Here is a 23,696-nt window from a genome sequence, read left to right as displayed (position 1 = left end):
GTGTGTGTGTGTGTGTGTGTGTGTGTGTGTATGTGTGTGTGTGATGAAAGGAGGAAGAGACCTAAAAGGAGAAGTGAATACAAGAAACAAATGGAATATATATGTCATAAAAGCAGAAGGGGAACTATTTTAGAAGGGGAAGATGAGTAGCAAGAAGGGGAGAGTGTGTGGGGAGAGAATAACAAAGTACAAAGACAAACATCCATGACAATATCACAGTAAAATCTGTTTCTTAGCATGCTAAAACATTCAATTAATCATCAAAATATAAAATGCTCACACTCTTCACATTAGAACGTTCCTTATGAATTTACTAATTCCCGCTAGATACAATGAACGAATTCCCATTGCACATCTATTGTGTGTTTACCATGTGTGCCTCACTTAGTCCTTGCCTCCTCGCCATCACCACATGAAACAAATGATCTCACTGATCTTATTCTGATGATGAAGAAATAGATTCAGAAAAGTCAGAACGATCACTTCTGGTGTTCATTAGTGAATGATGCTCTATTCACCTAGACTTGGGTGTGTGTTTACAATTTGTCTTGTTAAGTACAATATTGAATGAAGTGTCATTGCCACACCTATGTGGATCCTCTAAGAGCCAATAAGTAATTTACCATGCTTTCTTTCCCTCTGTGTCCCAGTGATGGTCTACAGTGCAGTGAAAAATCTACTTACTAACACCACAGAAAGATGTGACACAGAAGAGAACTCCAACCATCCTTTAGTGGACATGCGCCAACATGTAAAAAAGAAAATATTGTTGTTTCAAGCCACTGAGTATTTGCAAGATGTTTATTAATACAGCCTAACCTTGTTCTGGATGATTAATGCAGAAGTTACTCAATCAGGCAATTATTTACCCATTTATTCATTCAACAGATAATTACCAATTATCTTCTGTGTGCCAGGTAGAGATTAGGTACTGCAAGAGCAATCATGATACTTGTCTTTGTAGTCTAATAACCTATCCAAAGTTATACAATTAATTAAATGATGGTGCCACATTTTAAACTCAGGGCATTGGTTTCTAGAATTTGCAGAAAAGTTCTGTTCTCTTGTCTTTCCAAACAGAGATTTAAAATAGTTTACAATTGGTCCCCAGAATAATTCAGACTTTAGATGTGGTATATATCAGACAACAGAGTAGGCTAACTGCTTTATGTTGGTAGAAAGAGTATGAGCAAATTGGCTGAGGGTCACTATCAAAAGAGCCTGAATAGAACACTAGAAATTTGGTCATGATTGATGGGATAGGCAATGATTATGTTTTATGTTTATCATCATACATTTAAATGCCCTATTATATTTGTAGCATGTTTCTATTTGACAGGTGGCCAAGATGTGAGCCTAAATATTCACTTCCAAATTCCTTTCCAGCTAGAACCCATGCCTGTGGGCATCCTTCTCCAACTAGATGACTTCATGTTAGAATGTTAATTTGTTTAGCTGGTCAGGAATGGTGAAGAGATTCAGAGTCCCTGCTTGAGGGGGGACAATAGGAGCTGAACTAAAGGAGCTTACTTGACAGCACCAGGAGAGGGGGCAGAAATATTCATCTCATTAGACTTTGGAACATAATTTGGAGCATTATTCCTAGAAATCTGGCATTGATCCTAGGTCTCTGAACCTCTCAATAACTATGAGCTACTTGTGTTCTTTAATGAACTTGTTTTCTGCTTAATCAACCACAGTCAGTTTCTTCTTCAGATAAGAGTTACCCGAAGTGATGCAGTGTGGAAGCTGAGTCACATTCAAGTCAGATTCTGGGAAAAGAACAGAAATGGCTAATCTAAAGGCATGTGGGTGGCTGCAGAATTTCAGTCTGCAAAATTTCAGATCAGAGGGGAAAAAGCTTGCAAAGGGGGTGATCTTTGGGTGCTGCTTGAATAAACTGGTATGGGCAGTGTTCTGTTGCTTCTGTCTTTTTCTGTTAGATCAGTCATTCAGCAAATTTTTACAGAGCACACCCAGCTAGGTCCTGTGTTAGACAAAGACAACATCATGACACGTAAGTCTCTTGGACCTGTGCTACTAATAGTTTTATATAATGGGAACTCTGGTTGTAGTGAAGTGATCACACTAACAGACACACAGAACATGACCAAGTATGAAAAGTCACGGACACCTTGCAGAAGTAATCTGAAAGACATGTAACAGCAAGAGAAGAAGAGAGCAGAAAAATATTCTAGGTCTAAGAAGCATGTTCAAAGATCCTTGAGCTTTTTTTCAGATCTAAAAGGCTAGAGAGCTTGAAGTAAGGAGGAAAAGCAGCTATGGAGTGGGATAGGGCTGTGGTGGACCTGCAGGGTCAGAGAAGAACATACAGAGGGCTCAATGTGCTTTTTTTTCTCTTCCTTAAAATTGATAGAAGGCTATTAAAGAATTTTAAGCTATATGTTCATATTGTTAGGTATTCTGAAATTCCATGCTGGCTAGAGTGGGGACAGTGGGTGGCATGGGAGGGTAGAATTTACAGGAGAGTGAATTAGGAGGATACAGCAATAACCGAGACAAGCGTGGGTTGCTACATTAGGCTGGAGCACAGGAAGGAGGTGGAGAAGAACAGGGAGAAAGGATTAAGGATGAAAACAGAGGGACCTTCTTAATGAGTCAAATATGGAATGTAAGTGAGTCTAAATTTTCAGACTTGGACAACTTACATACTAACCACTAAAGGAGCACCAGACTGGCCAGCAAGAGACAGAGAATAGTGTCTTCAGCCTTGCAAATTCTGACATGGGGCATCTGAAATATTTAAGAGACACCAATAGAGAGTTGAATTTGGGGGTAGATGTCCTACAGAGTCTTGTCCTGTCATAACCACACTGGCAGGACTGGAGCTGTCTTAAAGGGACTCTTGTGTTCTCTATTTGGCTCTCAGAGATGGAGACAGTGGACCTCAAGAAACTGGAATTCCTCCAGGAATCTAATACTTGGAGAAAGAAAAAGTTGAAGTTTGATGTCAGCCGGGGGTGAGGTGGGGGTAGCTTATCTTATGGAAAATCATTTCACATAGTTCTGATAGCTTGCCAGTTCATTTTGCAGGAAAGACTGGAGGTAGGCAATGGTGATGGACATCTTAACTAGGACTGTTAGCTATGTATACGTCTTACTTTTCATTTAAAACTAAATTTCATGTCAGGACTCAAAAGATATATTTTAGGACACTGTACCTCTCAGTTGCTAACTTTTAACAAATTGAACAAATCTTTTTGCCTGCCTTTCACCAATATTTTTTGTTTAATTGACATATTGAGGATCAAAAGCTGAGTTGCACTTGTTAGTGTTGCCAGGGCCCGGTTCTACCCATAGCAACTCAAGTAACACTGGGAATGTCTTATTGTTTGATCTTAAAAGCAGATCAGCTGAAACTGGAATCTGGCTACTCTGGCCTGATAAACATGAGCTTAAATGTCCAGCCATTTATTGATGCAGTTTTAACAAATGCAATACCTTACACTGAACACAGGGCATGAAGCCAAAATAGGAGCATTGACCTAAAGAAATAGCCAAGTCAGAATACAAACGTTCCAAAATGTAGATAGTGAATATATATACTAAATTATTTTCAAAGGCACCTTTTTAAGGGTAACTTTTAGGGCTGAGATACAGGGATGAACAGCATTCCTGGAAAAGGAGACAGTAATTCAAAAGGACTGAGCATCATGGAACAGTGCCTGTCTTTTAAGAACCACCAGTGTTAAATATGGCTAAAGAGAGGGAGCTGAGGAAGGCCAATGATGGCAGATGAGGTTAGAGATTTAACCAGAAACTCTGTAACATTTTGAACTTTTATCTGAAGATTAAATATATTTGGTACTTCTTGTTTCACTGTGACAAAACTGCTTGGCAGGAACTACCTAAGGGAGGAAGGGTTTCCTTTGGCTTGTGGTCCAGAGGGATTTTAGTTCATCATGGTGGGGATGGTGGGTCACACTCTCGTTTTGTGGCAGTGGGAGCCTGGTCAGCTGGCTACCGTTCTCAGGTCTGCCTTGTGGCATACTTCTGCCAGCCAGGCCTTACCTGCTCAATACTGGTGCCCACAAAATGGCACCACAAGCTGGAGATGGAGAGCTTGACTGAAAGGAACACGTTAGGCACAAGCCATAGCACCCGGTGTCTTAAAAGTGCTTTGTGAATGGACTCAGACTTGGGTTTTACATACATCACTCTGCTGAAGTTGTGGGCATCTTTAATACTGTTAGGGTCCTAGAGAAGTCCCACAAAGGACCACTATCCATGTATGCAGTCAACAAGAGCATTTTCTATCTCCAGAAAGATTCCAGCATGCTGGAGTCCATCCTCCTACACAAAGGCAAGGTGGCAATGACCCTTAGAGGGACGTGTGGTCTCCTTTTAAGCACAGCTAAGGGGAGTTCCTGGGGCAGTTAGTTCATTTTAGATGTGATAGGTTTAAGCAAGTGGCAATCATAATAGTACATTCCAATTGGCTAGAGCTAGTTAGGGGCTAGTCAGGGCTACAGTTTTCCATTTTTGGCCAGGCCTGGACTAGTCCCAAGCTTTGTCCTTGAGCGGCTAGAGGGAGGGCTGGTTTAGTACATGCAGTTCTCCTTGTCCCTGTTGTCAGGGGCACCAGGGATTATTTGCCCTTTGTGGCTCTTGTCAGTCTTGGGAAACTAAAATTGAGGCCTGATTTCTGATAGAAGACTGAGCAGCCTGTTAGGATATTTGCCTAGCTCTCTCAAATACAAAATCTGAGAAGAATCAGTCAAAATCCAAATTTACCAGTTACCTTTTTTTCCCAGGTGATTTTACATGTTAGTTAAGGTTCCAAGTGTTGATGTTGTCATCCCACTCAGAGTGCAGTGTTGGAAAATTCAACAACCAGTACACTGCTATACTTTGTGCTTAAATGGATAATGAGCTAAGGCATTTGATTGCTTGTTTATTAGAGACCATCAGATAATCTCCCTCATTAAATGTCAGTTAGCAAGGGCATGTTCATAGCTTTGGATTTATACCACAGCAATATGTAGATGCTATGAACCAGATTCTGATTTATTGTTTTAATGTCTATATTGAAAATTAGCAAACTATAGCCTAAAAGCTAAATTGTGTCCCAGAGAATTAAATTGTTTTGTTTAAAAAACTTGGTTGAAAGGCTGTTGTTTTTCTTTACTTTCTGTTGCTATGGGAGAAAAATAAAACTTTGAGAAAAAGTAACTTGGGGAATAAAGGATTTATTTGGCTTATACTTAAAAATCACAATCTAACCTTAAGGGAAGTCAGGACAGGAACCTGGAGGTGGGAAGCATGGTTGAACACAGCTTACCAGTGTGTTCTTTCTTTCAACCAGCCAGCTTTCTTATACAGTCCAGACCAACCTGCCTAACGATGGTGCTGCCTACATTGAGTGGAAACTTCTATATCAATTAAGACAGTCTTTCTTCTCAGACATGGTTACAGGTCAGCCTGATCCATGCAGTTCTTCGCTTGAGGTTCCCTCTTCCCAGGTGACTCTGGGTTGTGTCAAGCTGGTGAAAACTAACCACGACAGTTGATTTAAAAAAAATGAAAGAACAGGGGTTGGGGATTTAGCTCAGTGGTAGAGTGCTTGCCTAGCAAGTACAAGGCCCTGGGTTTGGATCTCAGCTCTGGGGGAAAAAGGGAGTAGGGAAGAACAGAAGAGGTCTGACCAGCCAGTGCATATAGTAAACACTTCTGTTGTTTAGAGGCGGCTGGTAAATAGATCACAGATTGGATATAGCTTGTCTTCTATGGCATTCACATTGGTGTTTGGGTCCCCAGTGTGACAGTTTTGAGAAGTGGTGGGTCTCTTAAGAGGTGATGAAGTTGTTCAAAGGGAATGCATGCAGTTTCTTCACAACTAGATTAGTTCCCACCAGAGTGGATTGTTGTGAAGCCCAGCTGCTTTCCTCTTTGGTTCTCTCAGACTGGTCGATTGCCCTGGGTGTTTCTGCTGTGCCCTGATGCTGCTATAGGATCTTGAACTTCCAGCTTTCAGAAGTGTGAACCAAATAGACTTCTTTCTTTATAAATTATCCAGTATCATATATTCTATTTTAGCAACCAAAAATGACTAAGTCAGACTACCTCAGGTTTTGTGGGACATAGAGTTATTGTCATAACTATACCAGACAGCCATGCTAGCCCAAGCACTTCTGAGGATAACACATAAACTGGTATGACTCTGTTCTAGTAAAATTTTCTTCAAACAACCAGTGGCCCTGATTTTGTCCACATGTCCAAGCTTTCCAAACTGAAATAATGAAGTCTATGGTTTCTGTGAGTTTTCTAATCAGTAAGTAGTAATTGTATTAATAAGCCTTATATCTAGGTGATGTCGTTAAGGAATCAAAGTATCAAAAACCTTTCATTGTAACAAACTGTAGCATGGCTAATTTGAACCAGTTTGAATTCTGTCAATGAAAATTCCATTTCTGAAGCTCTTTGGCCAGCCACGTGATAACAGTTGTAGAATGAAGCTATGCGGTTATTAAGGGCCTTTAAAGTTGCCTGATTCACAAAGCTACACAGGTAGCTCTTAAAAGCAACAGAAATTACACACAAGACCACCTGTTCCTTCCTCACTCTGAGCTTATAAGTGCTGTAAAGCCAAATGATAGGACTCAGAGACGCTTAAGTTTATTTAGAGTCTTTCCCGTTGAGCCTCTGAGCATTGGCTCACATGGATGCTTGTTGTATTGTATTGTATTGTATTTTACTGTATTAATATGAGTGTATCTGTGTGCAGCAATCTACATCTCCATACAGAAAACAAGTATGAAAATGTCTATGGCATACAAGTGTCAGTGTTGCTACACACCAGTGTAGAAAATCAGGTAACAACCTTTCATAGGCTCAAGAGTAACTAATACTTAATAGATTATTTGGTTTAATAGCCATAATAGTTATAGTTCATTTCAGTTACCTCTCAGGGGGCAAATTTATATACATGCACATTCCCTAAATTTTGTCTAGAGTTCTTCCATGCATGATTCCACCCCCAAAGGATTAATAACTCAACAACATCTCATTGTCCAGAAAATGGATATATGAGACCTTCTGGGAAGAGTCACAGCTCATCTTGAAGGCTCTACTAAGTAAGCAGACAGTGTAGCTCAATGAAAATCTGCTAGAAATGGACAAGTCTCACTGAGTTCTTGCCTAGCATTGCTTCGTGGTCACGATGTGAATCTGAGCTGGTTGCTTCCCTAAAATTGCTATAACTATCAAAATTGAAGTAAGGCTAGTCAACACAAACATCCTTTAGTGGGCTGGAGACACGGTGCAGTAGTAGTTCAGTTCAGATGGTTTATAATTGCAACTTCATCTACATGGGAATCAGACACCCCTGGCCCTGAGGACACCTGAACACACATGCACATACCCACATACATACATAAAATTAAAAATCGAAACAAATCTTTGAATGTCTTTTAGAAGGCACATCCTGTGGTGTCAGATATTTACATCTTGAAAATATGACTGCCCCACCCACTTTTGTGAAGTGGAGAAGCTGAGCTGAAAGCAAATAGTGATAGCAGTCCCCCGTAGGCCAAGACCTTAGAATGTCTCTATGTTCTTATTTGGGCCTAAATAATGTTAAAATGAACAAAAACAGCAAAGATTTTTGGCAATACTAGTGACTTTCATGAAATTTTGGACTGCTAGATTCTATATTTATGTAAAATTGGTAGATCTGGCAAACTTCGTCCCCCACATTTTTTTTAATTCATCAGTGTGAAACTGAGTATCAGCCCCTGGGCCAGTGGGTCAGAGAAGCTGCAAAATTCCCAGATTTGGAATACAGTCTAGAGAAGTCAATTTTCCATGAAGCTGTCATGTTAGGGGTCACAAAATACTCTTCTTTCTTAATGTATAACAGAAGAATATCACTTTGAACATCTGCTCATAACCAATGCTAGCAGTAGTTTCATTTTCTTTGTTGAAATAGTCCATTTAGTAAGATTCTGGTTTCTTCACATTATAACTTCAGAGAGAAATAGCTTTGAGCGTTTGTATAGAATTTAAGGTCGTATCTACGGAAGAATAAGCCTAACAAAGGAAGCACAGGATTGTGATGAAGAAAAGAAAGGGAAATATCATTAAGATTCATATAGAAAACAGAACAAATGTTAAAATACAATTTCTAACAGATAATAAGTTCTGTCAGAATGTAAATTTTTCTTCAATTAATATAAAAATTCAATGCAATTCTAATAAAGTACACCAACAATTTTCAGATATTCTGATGAATTTATTCTCAATTTTATCTAAAGGAGCAACATTCAAGGAAGGACAGATAATTCTGAAGTAGAAGACAGGAGAGGAGAAAAGGTAATGGACCCTCAAGGCAAGGCGACTTCGTTGCAGCATGGTAGCCGACCATCAGCAGCCAGCATACAAGAGCATCAGGAGCACAGTGCTGGCTAGATTTGTGCATGGGCTGCAGTCACTGCATCTGACACTCAGAACCAATGGAGAAATGATGAACTATTTGATGTGCAAACTGGATTCTTAGGAAAAACAATCATAGGACTGGGGAATGTCTCAGTGAGTAAGACGGCTCACTTGAGCATGCAGATCTGAGTTCAGCTCCCCTATGCCCACATAAAAGCTGGGCACAGCAATTCTAGTCTGTAGAGACAGATGGATACTTGGGGCTCACTGGCTGTCCAGTGTAGCCCAAACAGTGAGTTCCAGGTTCAGTGAGTGATCTTGTCTCAAAAAAATAAGTTAGAGAGCAATAGAAGAGAGCAACTAACATTGACCACTAGTCTCTGCATGCACATGAACGGGTGGACACGTGTGTCACCTGCTTATACGTATGTACACAAAGAAAAAAACAATTATAACCCTGCTGTCTCACACACAAATACATCAAAGACCTAAATATGGAAAATAAAAGGCTAAATACATGACTTCAAAAGTGACTAAATTATCTTCATCATTTCAGTCTGGGAGTGAGATTGTAAAATCAACAATAACAACAAATACACTTCAAAAATTGAGATTTCCTAGAATTTAAATCTTATATGGAAAAAGATACCATAATAAGAATAGTCAACTGAAAAATGCACTTTAGATATATATAACAGAAGTCATAGGACTTGTATTCAGAATGTATAAATAACTTGATAAATTAGTAAGCAAGACATGAGTAATTAAAAAGACAAGCAGGCATAAAATACTAAGAAGAAATTTCCAGGCAATAAAAAGTAAAACCAAAGTTAGTCAAGCAGGTAGTTAAGACCACTTGAATTGAAATAAGAGAAATAAAACATACATTTATACAAAGACTTGCATTTTACTTGTAATTGCTACAGACTAGAAAGCCAAATCCCACTGGGAGAGGAATATACAAGATACAAGCCATTTGTATGTGAATAGAGAATAAGCACAGATACCCAACTGCAAGACAGACTCACCCGGAATCATTTCGATGAATGAGAAAAGCCTGGCAAAAGATACATGATTCGCCATCTCGTTTATGACAAAAGTCTAGAAAATGCAGAGAACGTATGATGAGAGGAAGAGACCCATCGTTGCCTGGTATGATGTCTGTTATTGGTAGAGCTCAGAACCTCAACAGTATGCTTTCCCCACCTCCCAGGACCTGGGCTACAGAGATACCTGCTATCAGAGCTCTCAGTCTCAAATCTCACCTGCTTTGAGTACTTTGCTCATTAGCTGAATTGCAGTCCCTGCAGCTACAGGGCTTACTCTGAGTTCTTCATGCCCACATCCCTCTTTGATCCCAGGAACTCTCAGACACAGCAGAGTAGGTCTACCAGGCAGACATGGGCTATCCACTTTTTAAAAAATCTCTATGGCTTCTCCCTCTGATATTTACATTTTTTGAAGAGCTAATGTGATGAAATCAGGCCCATCTAGTTAGCTTTCTCTTTGATGAGTTGACAGTTGTAAGAGACCTTCATTATATAATATAATCACTGGGATTCTGGGCTGTCATTTCACTGCCTTCAGCCACATTCAAGGTGACCAGAGTATGTTTACCAGGAAACCAGAAACTTGAAAGTTGCCTCAGTGCAATGTTTACTACACCTGGGGCCAGAGCCAGGGAGAGATTTCAAGTCTTGCTTTATCTCAGTCTTTAACTGCTGTCTACATAAGATGTCTTCCTCGTTTAAAAAGTGGAGATGTTTTCCCTCTGATACAATGGAAATGTCAACAGCCTACCCTCTTTCACTGTTCTGTTATGCAATTACAAGAAAACAAACTTGTTTGGGAGATCAACAAGGCCACTGTCTACAGGGATTTAAAGGGAACAAAAGATTTCAGAAGAAATGGATTACAAAGAGTTATGAGAAAATTTGTGGAGACAATGGAGATATTTAATTCCTTTCCTGTGGTGCTGATTTCTTGTCTTGAAGTTGATGAGATTATACCCTTTAAGCAAGTACAGTTTATTACTCAATATGACTCAACAAAGTTGTTAATTACATTCAAACATCTGAAACTACTAGATATATTGGCAATTGAAAAGTTTGAGAATAGTGGAGTAGGACTACATAAACGAGGTGGCTCTGACCGCATCTTAAAAAAATAAACGTCACTGTATTTTAAGATCCCGGATGTCTTGGCTTCATTTCTGTTACTGTGACAAAATATCCTGATGAAAGCAACTTAGAGGAGAGAATGGTGGTTACCATTCATCACTGCTGTAGTGTCCAGACTTCTAGAACTTGAAGAAGCTAGTCACATCTAGTCAGAAAGGGTGAATGAATTCATGCTGGTGCTGAGCTGGCTCTCTACTCTCTTACACAGTCTAGGATTTCCTGCCTAGGGAATGGAGCCTTCTACAGTGGTTGGGTCTTCCTGCTTTAATGAATACAATCAAGATAATTTCTCACAGACTTGCCTCAGGCCAGCTTGATCCAGATACTTCTTCCCTGAGACTCCCCTCCCAAGTGATGCTAGGTTAATAGCTTTCAAATTGTTGGTCGAGACCCCTTTGGGGGTCGCATATCAGAAATCCTGCATATCATATTTACATTATGATTAATGACAGTAGCAAAATTACAGTTATGGAGTAACAACAAAGTAATTTTATGGTTGGGTGTCACCACAACATGAGGAACAGTATTAAAGGGAACAGCATTAGGAAGGTTGAGACCCACTGTTCTAGACTGTGTCAAATTGACAAAACTAACCATCATGGGCTGGAGAGATGGCTCAGTGGTTAAGAGCACTGGCTATTCTGCCAGAGGTCCTGAGTTCAATTCCCAGCAACCACATAGTGGTTTACAGTCATCTGTAATGAGATCTGGCGCCCTCTTCTGGCCTGCAGGCATACATGCAGAACACAACACTGAATAAAGATTTAAAGAAATCTTTAAAACAACAACAACAACAAAAACCCAACCATCACACAGGCATTTCACTGCTGCAAATGTAATGCAGAGAAGCTCCACTATCTAAGATGAGGGTAAGCATGCTATTTGTATAGTGTTACAATAGCAAAAGTTGAAAACAATTTAAAATTTCTACCGTGAAACAAGTGGATAAACAGCATGTTCACCAAATGAGATACCAAACAGTATTTTCAAGTGAATGAAATAGATTTGTACATATTAATACAGACCCGAAAAAATCAATATAGACAGAAAATTGCAGAATGTATGTTCATTATAACATCCCTGAAAAAAGCTGGGCAGTGGTGGTTGTAGGCCTCTAATCCCAGCACTGGGGAGGCAGAGGCAGGTGAACCTCTGATTTGAAGCCAGCCTGGTCTATAGAGTGAGTTCCAGGATAGCTAGGGCTACATAGAGAAACCTTGTCTCAAAAAAACCAAAAACAAACAAAAATACCAAAAACAACAACAACAAAAATTTCCCTACAAAAAATGTAAAATATTGCTGAAAATAGTTTGTTGACACATGATGTAACAAATGCATGTACAAGTGCAGATTGAAAAACACATCCAGGAATGTGGGAGGAAAGAGAATAAGGGGGATAAGAGTGGAAAGGGGCATAAAGGAGATATAATTACATGGTTTTAAAAACATTTTTATTTTGGTTGTTATCATTGTGCGTGCATGCATGCATGCATATGTATGAATTGGGATACATACATGCCAAGATGCAAGCATGTGTGAAATCAGGACCTCTCGGCATCTGTTCTCCATTTCCTGTGGTCTGATTTATAAGGCAGCTTTTACCTCTGAGCCATTTTGCTGGCCCTTTCTTAAAATACAAAATAAATTTCAGAAGTAAATATGGAAGACAATGTTTGTCTTCTCATTCTAGATGTTGAGTATTAAATACATACTTTTGTTTTATTTTAGAATTACCTTTTCCAAGCCCTGAGGGAAAAAAATGTCAAAAATCCAAACTCAGAGTAATTCTATACAGTATTTGACGATTCTCTTCAGAATGTCAGGATCATCTGAAAGAAAGAAAGAAAGAAAGAAAGAAAGAAAGAAAGAAAGAAAGAAAGAAAGAAAGGAAGGAAGGAAGAAAGAAAGAAAGAAAGAAAGAAAGAAAGAAAGAAAGAAAGAAAGAAAGAAAGAAAGAAAGAAAGAAAGAACCATGTTAGGTTAAACTTTGAGGATACCAGAATGAATAATTAACTGTATTTGGGAATAACATTAGTACTGCTCACTAGTCATGGCAGGTGGGCCTGGAAATGCCAATACCAGTGGAATTTGCCAGGGTTCAGCCTCGGCTGGGGTTCAGATCCTGAGGCAGGGAAGGGGCTTTGGCCCAAGGAAAACTTCTGACTACCAAGTGGATTGCACTAAAGTGACCCCAAATAGCTCAAGCCATCTTTATTTATACGTAAACAGAGTTTTTCTTGCCAAGCTTACATGAACAACTTTATTACTGGCTCCTATTTTTGACTTTTAAAAAATACATTATATTTTAAGAAATATACCATAGTCATTATAAAAGCCCCCATTGTTCCCCTTCATGCTTTCCCAAATACACTTTCCCACCCCCTACATAACCTTACTCTAGACGTAGAGTTCAGCATTTTTCAAGCCTAAGTAAATACTGAGCCAGACACACCCTGCTCTCGCAGCACTTTGTCAGTGGGCAGCGACTGGAAGTTACAAAGCTCAAAAGTATTAGACATGGGTACAATGCTTTAAGGACAACAGTTTTCAAACCCAAACAATTTCTTTATGCCTGCAAGATATGCCTTTATCCAGTTCCCTTTTCCACAAGAGGGTCCCATGTCTCAATCTCTCTGTAAAAGGCAGACCTTGATAAAGCACTCTTTTCCCACCCCACTATACCATACTTTTCCCACTAATAGCTACCACATACGGTAAAGATGGATCTATCCATCCCACATTTTGAATTGTATTTTTTTTTCCTATTGAATCATACCAGATCCTACAGTGATTTTATGCTTGGTGTCCAGGGGACTTACTCTCAACAGTTGGCATTATGTGTATTCCTGAGGCTTTTTCCCTATTCTGTGTATGCATGCCTTATTCTCCTTTTCAGAACTATGAGACTTGGTTAATGTTCCAAGTGTTGTTTTCTCATACATACGGTCTCTACTGAATCAGAAAAGTTCCCAGAATTGGGAGTTGTAGTTAGTAACTCCAAATAAGAAATTTGAGAAGCATTAGCCCCCTGGAGAAACTTAGGGGAAAATATTGAAGAAAGATCAGATATTCCAGGGAAAATTATAGCTATTATATGTGTGACTGGCCAATTAAAACTAAAGCAACCCAAATAATCACCAATATAATGAGAGATAAAGCCTGCATGCTGCATGAATTTTGCAAATTCCTATGCTGTCCCGTGGACTGCTGGTCCTTGCCAGATGAGAGCCTGTTTCTACAGGTGCCTGACCATGAGGAAACCCATTGGGCAGGTAGTCAATGATGATCTGAGACTAGGCTGCATGGCTCCCAACAGGAATCTATGTGCACACTGAGTAAAATGAAATATTTTCCAGATTTTTGAAAATTTAAAGCTATTATTAATTTGGAATACGTAAGGTATTTTTTAAAAACATCATCTATAACTCCAAGAAAACAAGTGGACAGATATCACAGAGAAATAGTGTATTCATTATTTATTTTTAAAGAATGCACAAGCACTCGTACAACTACATGTATTGAGTGGGTACTGTCCAACATTTCAACACATGTATATACTTCTAGTATTCAACTCAGTTAAGTACATTCATCTCCTAAAATATTTGCTATCTAAAATAATTTATTAGTATTGTGTGTGTAGCATGTGTGGGTGTGAATGTGGGTGCATATCTGCTATGGAGCTTGTGTGGCGGTCAAAGGAGAATTTAAGAGAGTGTGTTCTTCCTTCCACCAGTATTTCCTAGGATGGAAGAGGCTTGTGCATCAAGTGCCTTTGCCTGCTGTCTTAGCCAGGGCTTCTACTGCCGGGAAGAGACGCCATGACCACGGCAACTCTTATAAAGGAAAAACATTTAATAGGGATGGCTTACACTTTCAGAGATTTAGTCCGTTATCATCATGGTGGGACATGGTGGCATGCGGGTAGATATGGTGCTGGAGAAGGAGCTGAGAGTACTACATCTTGGGTCCCAGGCAACAGGAGGTGATCCATCTCGTTGAGCATGGCTTGAGCATCTAGGAGACCTCACAGTCCACCTCCACAGTGACACACTTACTCCAACAAGACCACACCTCCTAGTAGTGCCATTCTTTTGAAAGCCATTTTCCTTCAAACCACCACACCCACTAAGCCATCTTGTTGCCCAACCATTTTTCATTTTATGGTGAAAATTTTCAAATTTCTTTCTTCTTGTTTTATAATATACAATACCCCATTCTCATGAGTGTTTACTCCCATGTGCAGAGGCACTCCGAGGTGTTTACTCCTAACTATAGCTAGCATTTGACCAACCTTTCCCCTCCATAGTCTCACCAGCTTCCTGTGAACACCATTCTCCTCTCGATCTCTGTCAGATCCCCTGTTACTGGATCACCCATAGCTGAGCCCACGCAGTAGTTCTGTGATGGTCTGTTTCACTTAGCATCATTATCTCTTCATTGGTTCACGTCACATGCAGCAGGATTCCACCGTTTGTCATGCCTGATGAGTGTTCCATTGTGCATACTATAGTAAATACTTTACTTGTTCTTCATTTGTTCATCTGTGGAGACTTGGACTACTTGCTTAGGGAGTGGGTCCTGCTGTCTATGTGTCTACCCTGAGCAATGCTTTGTTCATGTTCTACTTTCATCTCCTCTGGACAGATACCCAGGAGTTCTGGGACATAGGGTAATTCCTGGTTTACTTCTTAAAAAATAGTTCTGAGAAGCCATGCTCAGAACTTTAGAACCTTCTTTTTCAACTAGATTGCATTTATGTGTGTGTTCATGTACCACATGCATACTTGTGCCCTTTAAGGCCTGAAGAGGCTCTCAGATCTTCTGGAACTAGAGTTTGTGATTATGAGCTGCCATGTGCATGCTGGGAACTGAATCAGGTCCACAAGAGAGCAGCAAATCCTCTTAACCACTAAGCCATCTCTCCAGCTTTGATTTTGTTGTTGTTTTTATCTTTTTTGGAAAGAAATTCCTCATTGCATTCCATAATGGCTGTCACAAGCTACATTCTCACCAACAGTCTGCCTATGATCCCCTTTTCTTCACACCCTCACTGGTGTTCATTATCCTTAGTCCTTTGGATGATAGTTATTTTGATTTAGGTGAAGTGAGATCTCATTGTGGGCTTATTTGTATATGTGTACCTGTGGACTGATTGTCTTTTTTTAAAAAAAAGGTTCATTTGAGTCAGTTGCCATGAAACACACTGTTTTGGAGACAGGCAAGTCTGCCTCCTTAATGCTCTGACCAATTGTGTGACTGCTTCTAGCTTTCATTTTCTTTTGAAGAATGCAACTGTTCCCACCTTAGGAAATCACTGAAAGGTTGAATGGGGATGCCTAAAGAGTTTAGCACATAGTGTAGACTCTAGCAGTCACTACCCTATTTTATTAGAATTATTGCATCATCATTATACCCATGCACTTACTTTGGTCAGATAAAAAGATGAGTAACAATTAACAAATGTGCTTGAGTCACCTTATGCTAATATATTAGTACCTCAGTAGAGATTCGCAATGACCCTGCTAATACTAAGTGTACAGTTTTCACAGTTCTTTGGATGATGGGAGGCAGGCTGGAGCAGGAGAGCTGTCAGTAAATACCCTGGACCTGATACTGAGGCAGGAGATTTTTCTTTCCTACTTTTTAAAGTCTAGGCCCAGAAATCATGATACTTCTACTCTGTCTACTGAGAGGACCCACATTGTCATCCTCCCTCAACCAAAAGAAGAGAGAGAACAAAACTGAGCACAAGAAGAAAGCAAGATGCCAGGCACCCACTGTTTAACATAGCTGGTTCTTTCTCATGCCAGTCCTGTCACATTAGATCCATCCTCAGCGTGAGCAGGAAGGAAGGGTAGTTCTTCCTATACCTCTTTAATTTAACTCTAATGTGAAATATTACACAACCATGAAAAGCCTCTTTCAGAAAATAGCTCATGGGATGCAGAAATGTTTGTGACAGGAAGCAAAGGCAGAAGCAAGCCCTATGTTGTGGTTCGTTTTATGTCAACTCACATAAACTAGAGGAAGACTCTCCACTGAGCAAGTGCCTCCATCAGATTGTCCTGTTGGAAAGTTTCCTGACTGATGATTGATGTCGGAAGGCCCAGCCTACTGTATACGGTGCCACCACTGAGCTGGTGGTCCTGAAAATGATGTAAAAAGCAAGCTGAGCAAACCATAAGGAGCAAGCCAGTAAGCAGCCCTCTTCTGTGGCCCCTGCTACAGGTCCAGCCTCAGATTTTTGGCCTGACTTCACTCAGTGATGGAGTGTGATCTGAGAGCTGTAACATGAAATAAACCCCTTTCTTCCCAAGTTGCCTTTGGTTAGGGTGTTTTATGAGGAAAAAAGGCAAGGATTTCTTTGTGTGGAAATTTGACTGAAAGACCAAACTGTTAAAAGAACACTTGTCTGAATGGAGAGTTCAGTTATTGTTATTTTTATCCATCTGTTTTTTTAAATACATCTCTTATTTTAAGGAGAATTAAAGAAGATAAGGCTATAATTATCCCTCCAGATAAGGTGGTGCTAGGGCTTAGGAGCGAACCCTGAGTCTGTCAAGTGTTTGTAAATAAGGAAGCATTCAGACCCTCGTATCCCAAACGTGAAGATTTTAACCTTTGTTCCAGGTATTATACTCATTTCTGGAGCGTATGAGTTTTAAGACTACAGGATAATTTGTAGAATTTTTATTTCCATCTGAATAAATAATTTATGTTGGTTTGGGCTTGGCTTGAATTCAACTTCAACACTAATTTCAAGTTATTCTTAAATCACTCTATGACTATCAAGTCTCTAGTTCCACCAAGATAAATGTGTTTCCTGGGCAAAAGCCATCTCTACCCTGGCATTTCTTGAAGAAACTACACTTTAGAACAATGTCCTTTCAAACTTTGAACTTGAAAGACAAAAAAGTTTCATGCTATTTGTTAGAAAGGATAAATTAGAGAAAGAGAGTAAGTTATTTATCAAAAAAGAAAAATGTACTACAGGGCCCCAAGGAAACAATAAACTACAAGGGGATCTTTCACCTCAATTTTGTTTATTGCTACATTTGAAGGCCAACACTAGGTTATCTATTGATGTACTAGATGAGCAATTGGTTGGTATTTTCCAACTTGTCTGAAGTCAGTTACTTTGGTTACAATCAGAGAATGTGCTGTCAGTGAAGAACAAAAAATACATGCATTAATTTTCTAGCATATAAAGTGTGTATAGACTAGAGTGGGGTGGAGGCTGGCCTTGGGACACAGGACTAGAACAAAGGTCTCACCCAACTCCTGTCTTGGAGGATTAACTTCACTTGCAAGCCAGCTTAAAGAATTGGTCCTTGTCTTGATTCACCATTGATTGACTTGTTGAGGAAATTGGATTTAACCCTTCTTGGTCTTGATATCCCACCTGAAAAACCATCAGGCAATGGTTCCTTAAATTAGTCGATCCTGACCAACCCTCTGAGGGAATCTTGGAACACACAGATTCTTGGGCTCACTACCTTATCTGCAGAATCAGAATCCCTGGATAGATGGTTTGAGAATTTGCATATGAATTGAGGTCATTAGCTGGTTCTCAGCAGCCCTCTGGGATCTCATCAACACTGGTATTTGGTGACCAGTTAAGTGATGAGTTCTAATTTCTAAGGTGCTGCACAAATCTGCTTTTTCAGAGCAATGATTCTTTCAGTGCCTCCCCACCAGAGAAATGTAAGCTGAGTATGCCTGCGTATTCATTACAAAGTTAGATGCCAGCACCTGTAGACTACAGGGCATATTTCTGGAATGCTAGCAGCAGTTTGTGTGTGTGTGTGTGTGTGTGTGTGTGTGTGTGTGTGTGTGTGTGTGTGTGTTGCATCATCTTCAAAGCAACAAATTCATACTTAAGGATTAAACAAATTGCTGTTTTTAAGAGATTATATCTTTCATTGAATAACCAACTCCACTGTGTTCTGACACTGGATCATCGTACACCTTCTTCAGCATTCCAGATAATCCTCAAAATTTTGTTTTTCATTTTTCATAGATAAAGAAAATGAGATTGAATGAGGATAAATAGGCCAAAATCTTCACAGAATTCTTTATTAGGCAATTCTGGACTTGAAGCCATTGTTAGAAGAATGGTAACATGTGCTGACTACATGCCTTAGGTAACTGTAGACAATTTAAATATATAACAGATCAGGGAACATTTAAATAAATTATTGGGTAGAAGCTGTATGGCACCTTAGTCAGCTTTTAGAAGCATGATTTACAACATGATTGTGACTGGGTCAACTCTGCACGTGCACACTGCACCAACTAGTATTGCATAACAAGCCACTGAAGCAATGCTTAAAGCAATGGGCAATAAATAAGCAACAGCTTTGTGATCCACACGCTAAAATGTGGTTCTCCAGTCATCAGGGCTTCTGTATCTATGGTCAGCTGTTGGGTAGCCAGATGATGCCTGGTCAAGGATGGTCTCATTGGCAGGTCTAGTGATTGGTTGAATGCTAGCTGGAATAATGAGGATGAGAAGATCAACTGTCATAGCAGGCTAGTGTTCACAATATGATTTGGCAAAGTTGTAAGAAAGAGAATGGAAACTTCAAGGCCAAATGAGATGTGAGCTCATAATGGACACTTCATATTTGCCACATCCTGTTGTCCATAGGAAGGTGTGAGTGACTCCAGTTCCAAAGAGTGATAAACTAACTCTATTTCCCATCCAAGAAAACATGCAAGGTCATATGGACCTAGAAAATGAATATTGGGCCATTTTTTTTTTATGACAATACACTACACACATGAACAAGAACTGGAGGGCATATAAAGAGCACAAAGAACTGATATGTTGACAAGTTAGGATTCTGGGTGTTCTTCCTCTTTACTTTCTATGCTTACTGATTCATGCAAATGACCGTAACAATGTTGGTACAATAAACAGTGAATGAGAGCCAAGACCAAGCAGGTGAGCCATGCTGGGATTACAATGAAAATGCCATTATTCATCCTAGAAAGGATTGTAGCAATGATTGGTGTATCATTTTTTTATCTGTGGTATGTGCAGGTGGGTACAAGTTCACCGACCAAAGCTAACTAGGGCTTCTAGATGAAGTGTAATGACTTTGGATCATAAGTGTAATTTAGCTAGGTGGTCCCTTGGTTATTCTTAGCCCTGCTGCATACATTGAACATTACGAAGGCTGGCCTTCTATAGCTATAAAACTTCTGCAATCTCAAGAACTTTTAGGGAACAATTTTTTCTTAATAGCCATGATTTCTGATAGCTCAAGTTCTGCACATTTCTAAAATTTTAGTTTTGTGTTTTTCCTTAAGGACTGTAATGGTTTTGAACAGAAATTATTCTTGATAAGTTGCTCATGACCTGTGTTTTAAAATAGTTCAGAAAAAAATTGAGGAGTGTTTTTACAATAATATTCTTTGCTGCAATGCACCCTCATCCTGACCTGTGGAGCAGGGTTTCTTTCTCTCACAGAGAATATTGTGAGAAGGCCATGTGTGCTTTCTGCTCTCCTCTGTGCTCCTCTTAATGTTCTCTTGTTCTGCCTGTTCTCAGAGGGCCCTGCGTGTGCCTGCCTCTGGCAATCTGTGCATTTGACTTGTTTCTTCTTCCAGTCAACCAACTTGGAGAGAGTAACCTCATTAGTGTTATTTGGAAAGTAAGAATAATCACATTCTGAGTGTAGACCAGGGTTCTCTAATCTGAGTCAGGAGCACTACCATCAGTAAACATGAAAGGTTTGACGATGTACCTCTGGCAGATTGTGTGCTGGATCTTGTCTACATCTGGATACAGACAAAAGTCATGTTATTGAGAACCCAAATCCTTGACACACAGCTCAGCGTGAAGGCAGTACACATAGTATAGGACTCGGTGAGCAACCAAAATCTATAACCTTGTATTGTTAAAAGATGCTCTTTCATGTGCCTTTTCAAAGCACTGATTTCCTTTTCTATTTTATTTAAGGCATAAGGTAAATTTATTCATTCCAGATTTTCATTCATTCATTCTCACCCTGAGGCTGCACACACACACACACACACACACACACACACACACACACTGGAAGAATCATGTCTTTAGCACACAGCATTCATATTTGGAGAATAGATATTTATGCAGTTATTTACATTGAGATAAATATTGTAACTGAGATATAGGTTATCCACTTTGCAACCACAGAAGATGATGGCGAGAGGAAATGTGCTGCCTTCTAAAACGTTAATTTTATAGGTGTCTTGCTTCATGTATGTTTGTGCACAATGTGCATACTTGGTGCCTACAGAGGTTAGAAGTGAACATTGAATCCCATAAGACTGGAGTTATAGATATTTGTGAGCCATAATGTGGGTGCTGGAAGTTGAATTGAACCCAGGTCCCCTGGAAGAAAAACATGCGCTCTTACCCTCTGAACCATCACTCCAGCCCTACTGTTTCTTTAGAAAATGACTGATAAATGTCAGGTAAATACCTGACAATTGGATTTCTGGGAGGATTTGGTTAGACGCTGCATGAGAATATATATTTTTCTCAAAAACATATAGTCCATACATATGAGTGGAATGCAGTGTAGACTTTTGTAACATTGTAGCTAGAGTTTTCCAGCCTGGCCCACAGTCAGGACAAATCTCTGTCACTCGCCAGTCCCACAGCCGCTCAGATCCAACCAAGTAAACACAGAGACTTATATTGCTTACAAACTGTATGACCGTGGTAGGCTTCTAACTATCTAGTTCTTACATCTTAAATTAATCCATTTTTATAAATCTATACCTTGCCACGTGGCTCGTGGCTTACCAGTGTCTTCACATGCTGCTTGTCATGGCGGCAGCGGGCAGTGTCTCTCTGACTCAGCCTTCCACTTCCCAGAATTCTTCTCCCCCTTGTCCTGCCTATACTTCCTCCTGCCTGCCTACTGCCCAATCAGTGTTTTATTTACTAACCAATCAGAGCAAAACATTTACCATACAGAACATCCCACAGCAGAACATAGGTGCACTTTGCTGTGCAAAACATGCAAATTTAAATTTTAATTTAATCACTGTCTTTATTAGGGTTTCTATTGCTGTAAAGGGACTCCAAGACCATAGCATCTCTTTCAAAGGAAAACACTTAATTGGGGCAGACTCATAGTTTCAGGGGTTTAGTCGATTATCATCTTGGTGGGAAGCATGGTGGCATGCAGGAAGGCACAGTGCTGGAGAGGTAGCTGAGAGTTCTACATCTGAATCTGCAGGCATCAGGAAGAGAGAAGGGGCCTGGCTTGAGCTTCTGAGACCTCAAAGCCAGCCCCCAGTGATGCACTTCCTCCAACAAGGCCACACCTACTCCAGCAAGGCTGTGTTTTCTAATAGTGCCACTCCGTATGAGTCTATGGGAACCATTTTCATTTACACCATCAAAATCATTTATGAACTAGACTTTTGCTTAACCTCCCCTCCCCCTTTATTCCCTGGACAATAGGGTTAATTGCTACCTTGTTGCGTTGCTTGGAAAACAAATGACAAAATAAAATGAATAAAATGTCTTACACATAAGGACTCCATAAGTATCTTTCCCCCCTTCCCTCTTCACAGAGTGGGCAAGTGAGCTGGTGTGTGTGTGTGTGTGTGTGTGTGTGTGTGTGTGTGTGTGTGTGTGCTGTTCTTACAGGTACATGTGCACATGTGTATGTACAAAGGACAAAGGACAACATTGGGTGTTGACAATCAGGCATTATTCATCTTTTTGTTTTCATTTTTTTAAGAGTGGGCATTCCCTTTGCCTGGAACTCACCAATAGGCTAGGCTGACTGCCTAGTAGACCCCAGGGTCCCCAGTGCTGGGATTCTAGGACATACCACATCCAGCTTTCTAAAGCATCAGTTCTGGAGATCAAACTCAGGTCCTTAAGCTTGCCAAGCAAGCATTTTACCAACCAAGCTATCTCTCAAGCCTAGTTAGCCTGGGTTTTGAAGGATATTTATGAATTCCAAAACCAAATCCCTAGACTCTAACAGGGAAAGGGGCTTTTCAGCAAGGCCATTCAGTGGGGATTTACTTGTAAAGTTGGAGAGTAATGCATGCAGCGTTTGCTTCCTGCCCTATAGAACCAACACGTTTCTGCTTCTTTATCGTGCTTTGATGATGTTGGTGCACTGACCTGGTGAACCTAAATTGCCTGTGCCACAGTTCTCAGATGGCTGATTGAGCCCCTGTTTGCATCAGACAGTCATGTGGTTTTGGCTATGAGGTGAGGACAGAAAGGAAGACTCTGAAATCCATACCATTGAATGAACTAAAAGGATTTTGAAAATGTGCAAAGGGCATAGCTATTTTTCCACCCTTGTGTGCTCAGGGTGAGACTTTAAATCAGGTAGAACTAATAAGAAGCTGGAAATCTCTTTATTGGGAATAAGTCTGCCAATGCAGGCCAGAGACATCCTTTGAGTACTTCCCACTTGCAAGAAGCTGGGTTAAGAGAGGACAAGCATGACAACAGCTAATGAAAACATAGAGTAAAATCAGGACTACCTATGGGGGGCTAAACCAGAAAGGGGTACAGTGGCTGTTTACTTGGTCAATAAAAAAATGGACAGTTTGGGTAGGGTGAGAAGAGGAGTGAAGATACTCTATGTTGGGAGGATGGGGTTATCTGAGGGCAGAGGGTTGGTGATAATAGCTGTAAGGCAAAGCCTGTTCTGTGGCATAAGACAGCAAACCCATTATGATCAAAAGCAACAAAGAAAGGAACTCCATCTTCATCCTTAGCACTCTCATAAAATACAAAAGGAAGACCGTGATGTCCTTTTCTCTCTTTTCCTTCCCAGCTTGTGAGTTAGTTAGCTCCTCCCAAGACATCAGAAGACACTGAAGTCCCTGCTGCCAACCCCAGGCCCTGGCATTGCAGGGGACACTGCTGCAACCTGGACCTCCTTCTACACAGAAGTGTATCTACCTAGAGTGCCCAGAGCATGAGACCCACAGCAGCAAAGGCAGGGGGAGGGGAGGATGAGTGTTCAAGCTTCCTGCACATTGTGCATAATCCCTCTGAAGTGTGCTCACTGTATCCCAGAGCAGGCAGGGAGATTGGTCATGTGCTTAGTAGCATTCTCATTAGTTTCTTGTCTCAAGTTCCCACTC

General features: G+C 40.2%; 1 protein-coding gene and 1 long non-coding RNA gene across 2 annotated transcripts in view; both read left to right on the top strand.

The window, feature by feature from the left end:
- Window positions 1–10,583, top strand: part of LOC128107762 (uncharacterized) — a 72,863-nt gene extending 62,280 nt beyond the window's left edge. The window contains exon 3 of the long non-coding RNA XR_008217208.1: window positions 8,274–10,583. This is a non-coding gene — a long non-coding RNA (uncharacterized LOC128107762). The remainder of the gene's footprint in view (window positions 1–8,273) is intronic.
- Window positions 1–23,696, top strand: part of Synpr (synaptoporin) — a 354,853-nt gene that overhangs the window by 144,610 nt on the left and 186,547 nt on the right. The gene's annotated exons all lie outside the window — the stretch shown is intronic.

The sequence above is a fragment of the Peromyscus californicus genome, unplaced genomic scaffold, assembly GCF_007827085.1.
Source record: "Peromyscus californicus insignis strain IS unplaced genomic scaffold, ASM782708v3 Scaffold_12__1_contigs__length_115047231, whole genome shotgun sequence".
Lineage (NCBI taxonomy): Eukaryota > Metazoa > Chordata > Mammalia > Rodentia > Cricetidae > Peromyscus > Peromyscus californicus.
This window is presented reverse-complemented; position numbering and strand designations above follow the sequence as displayed.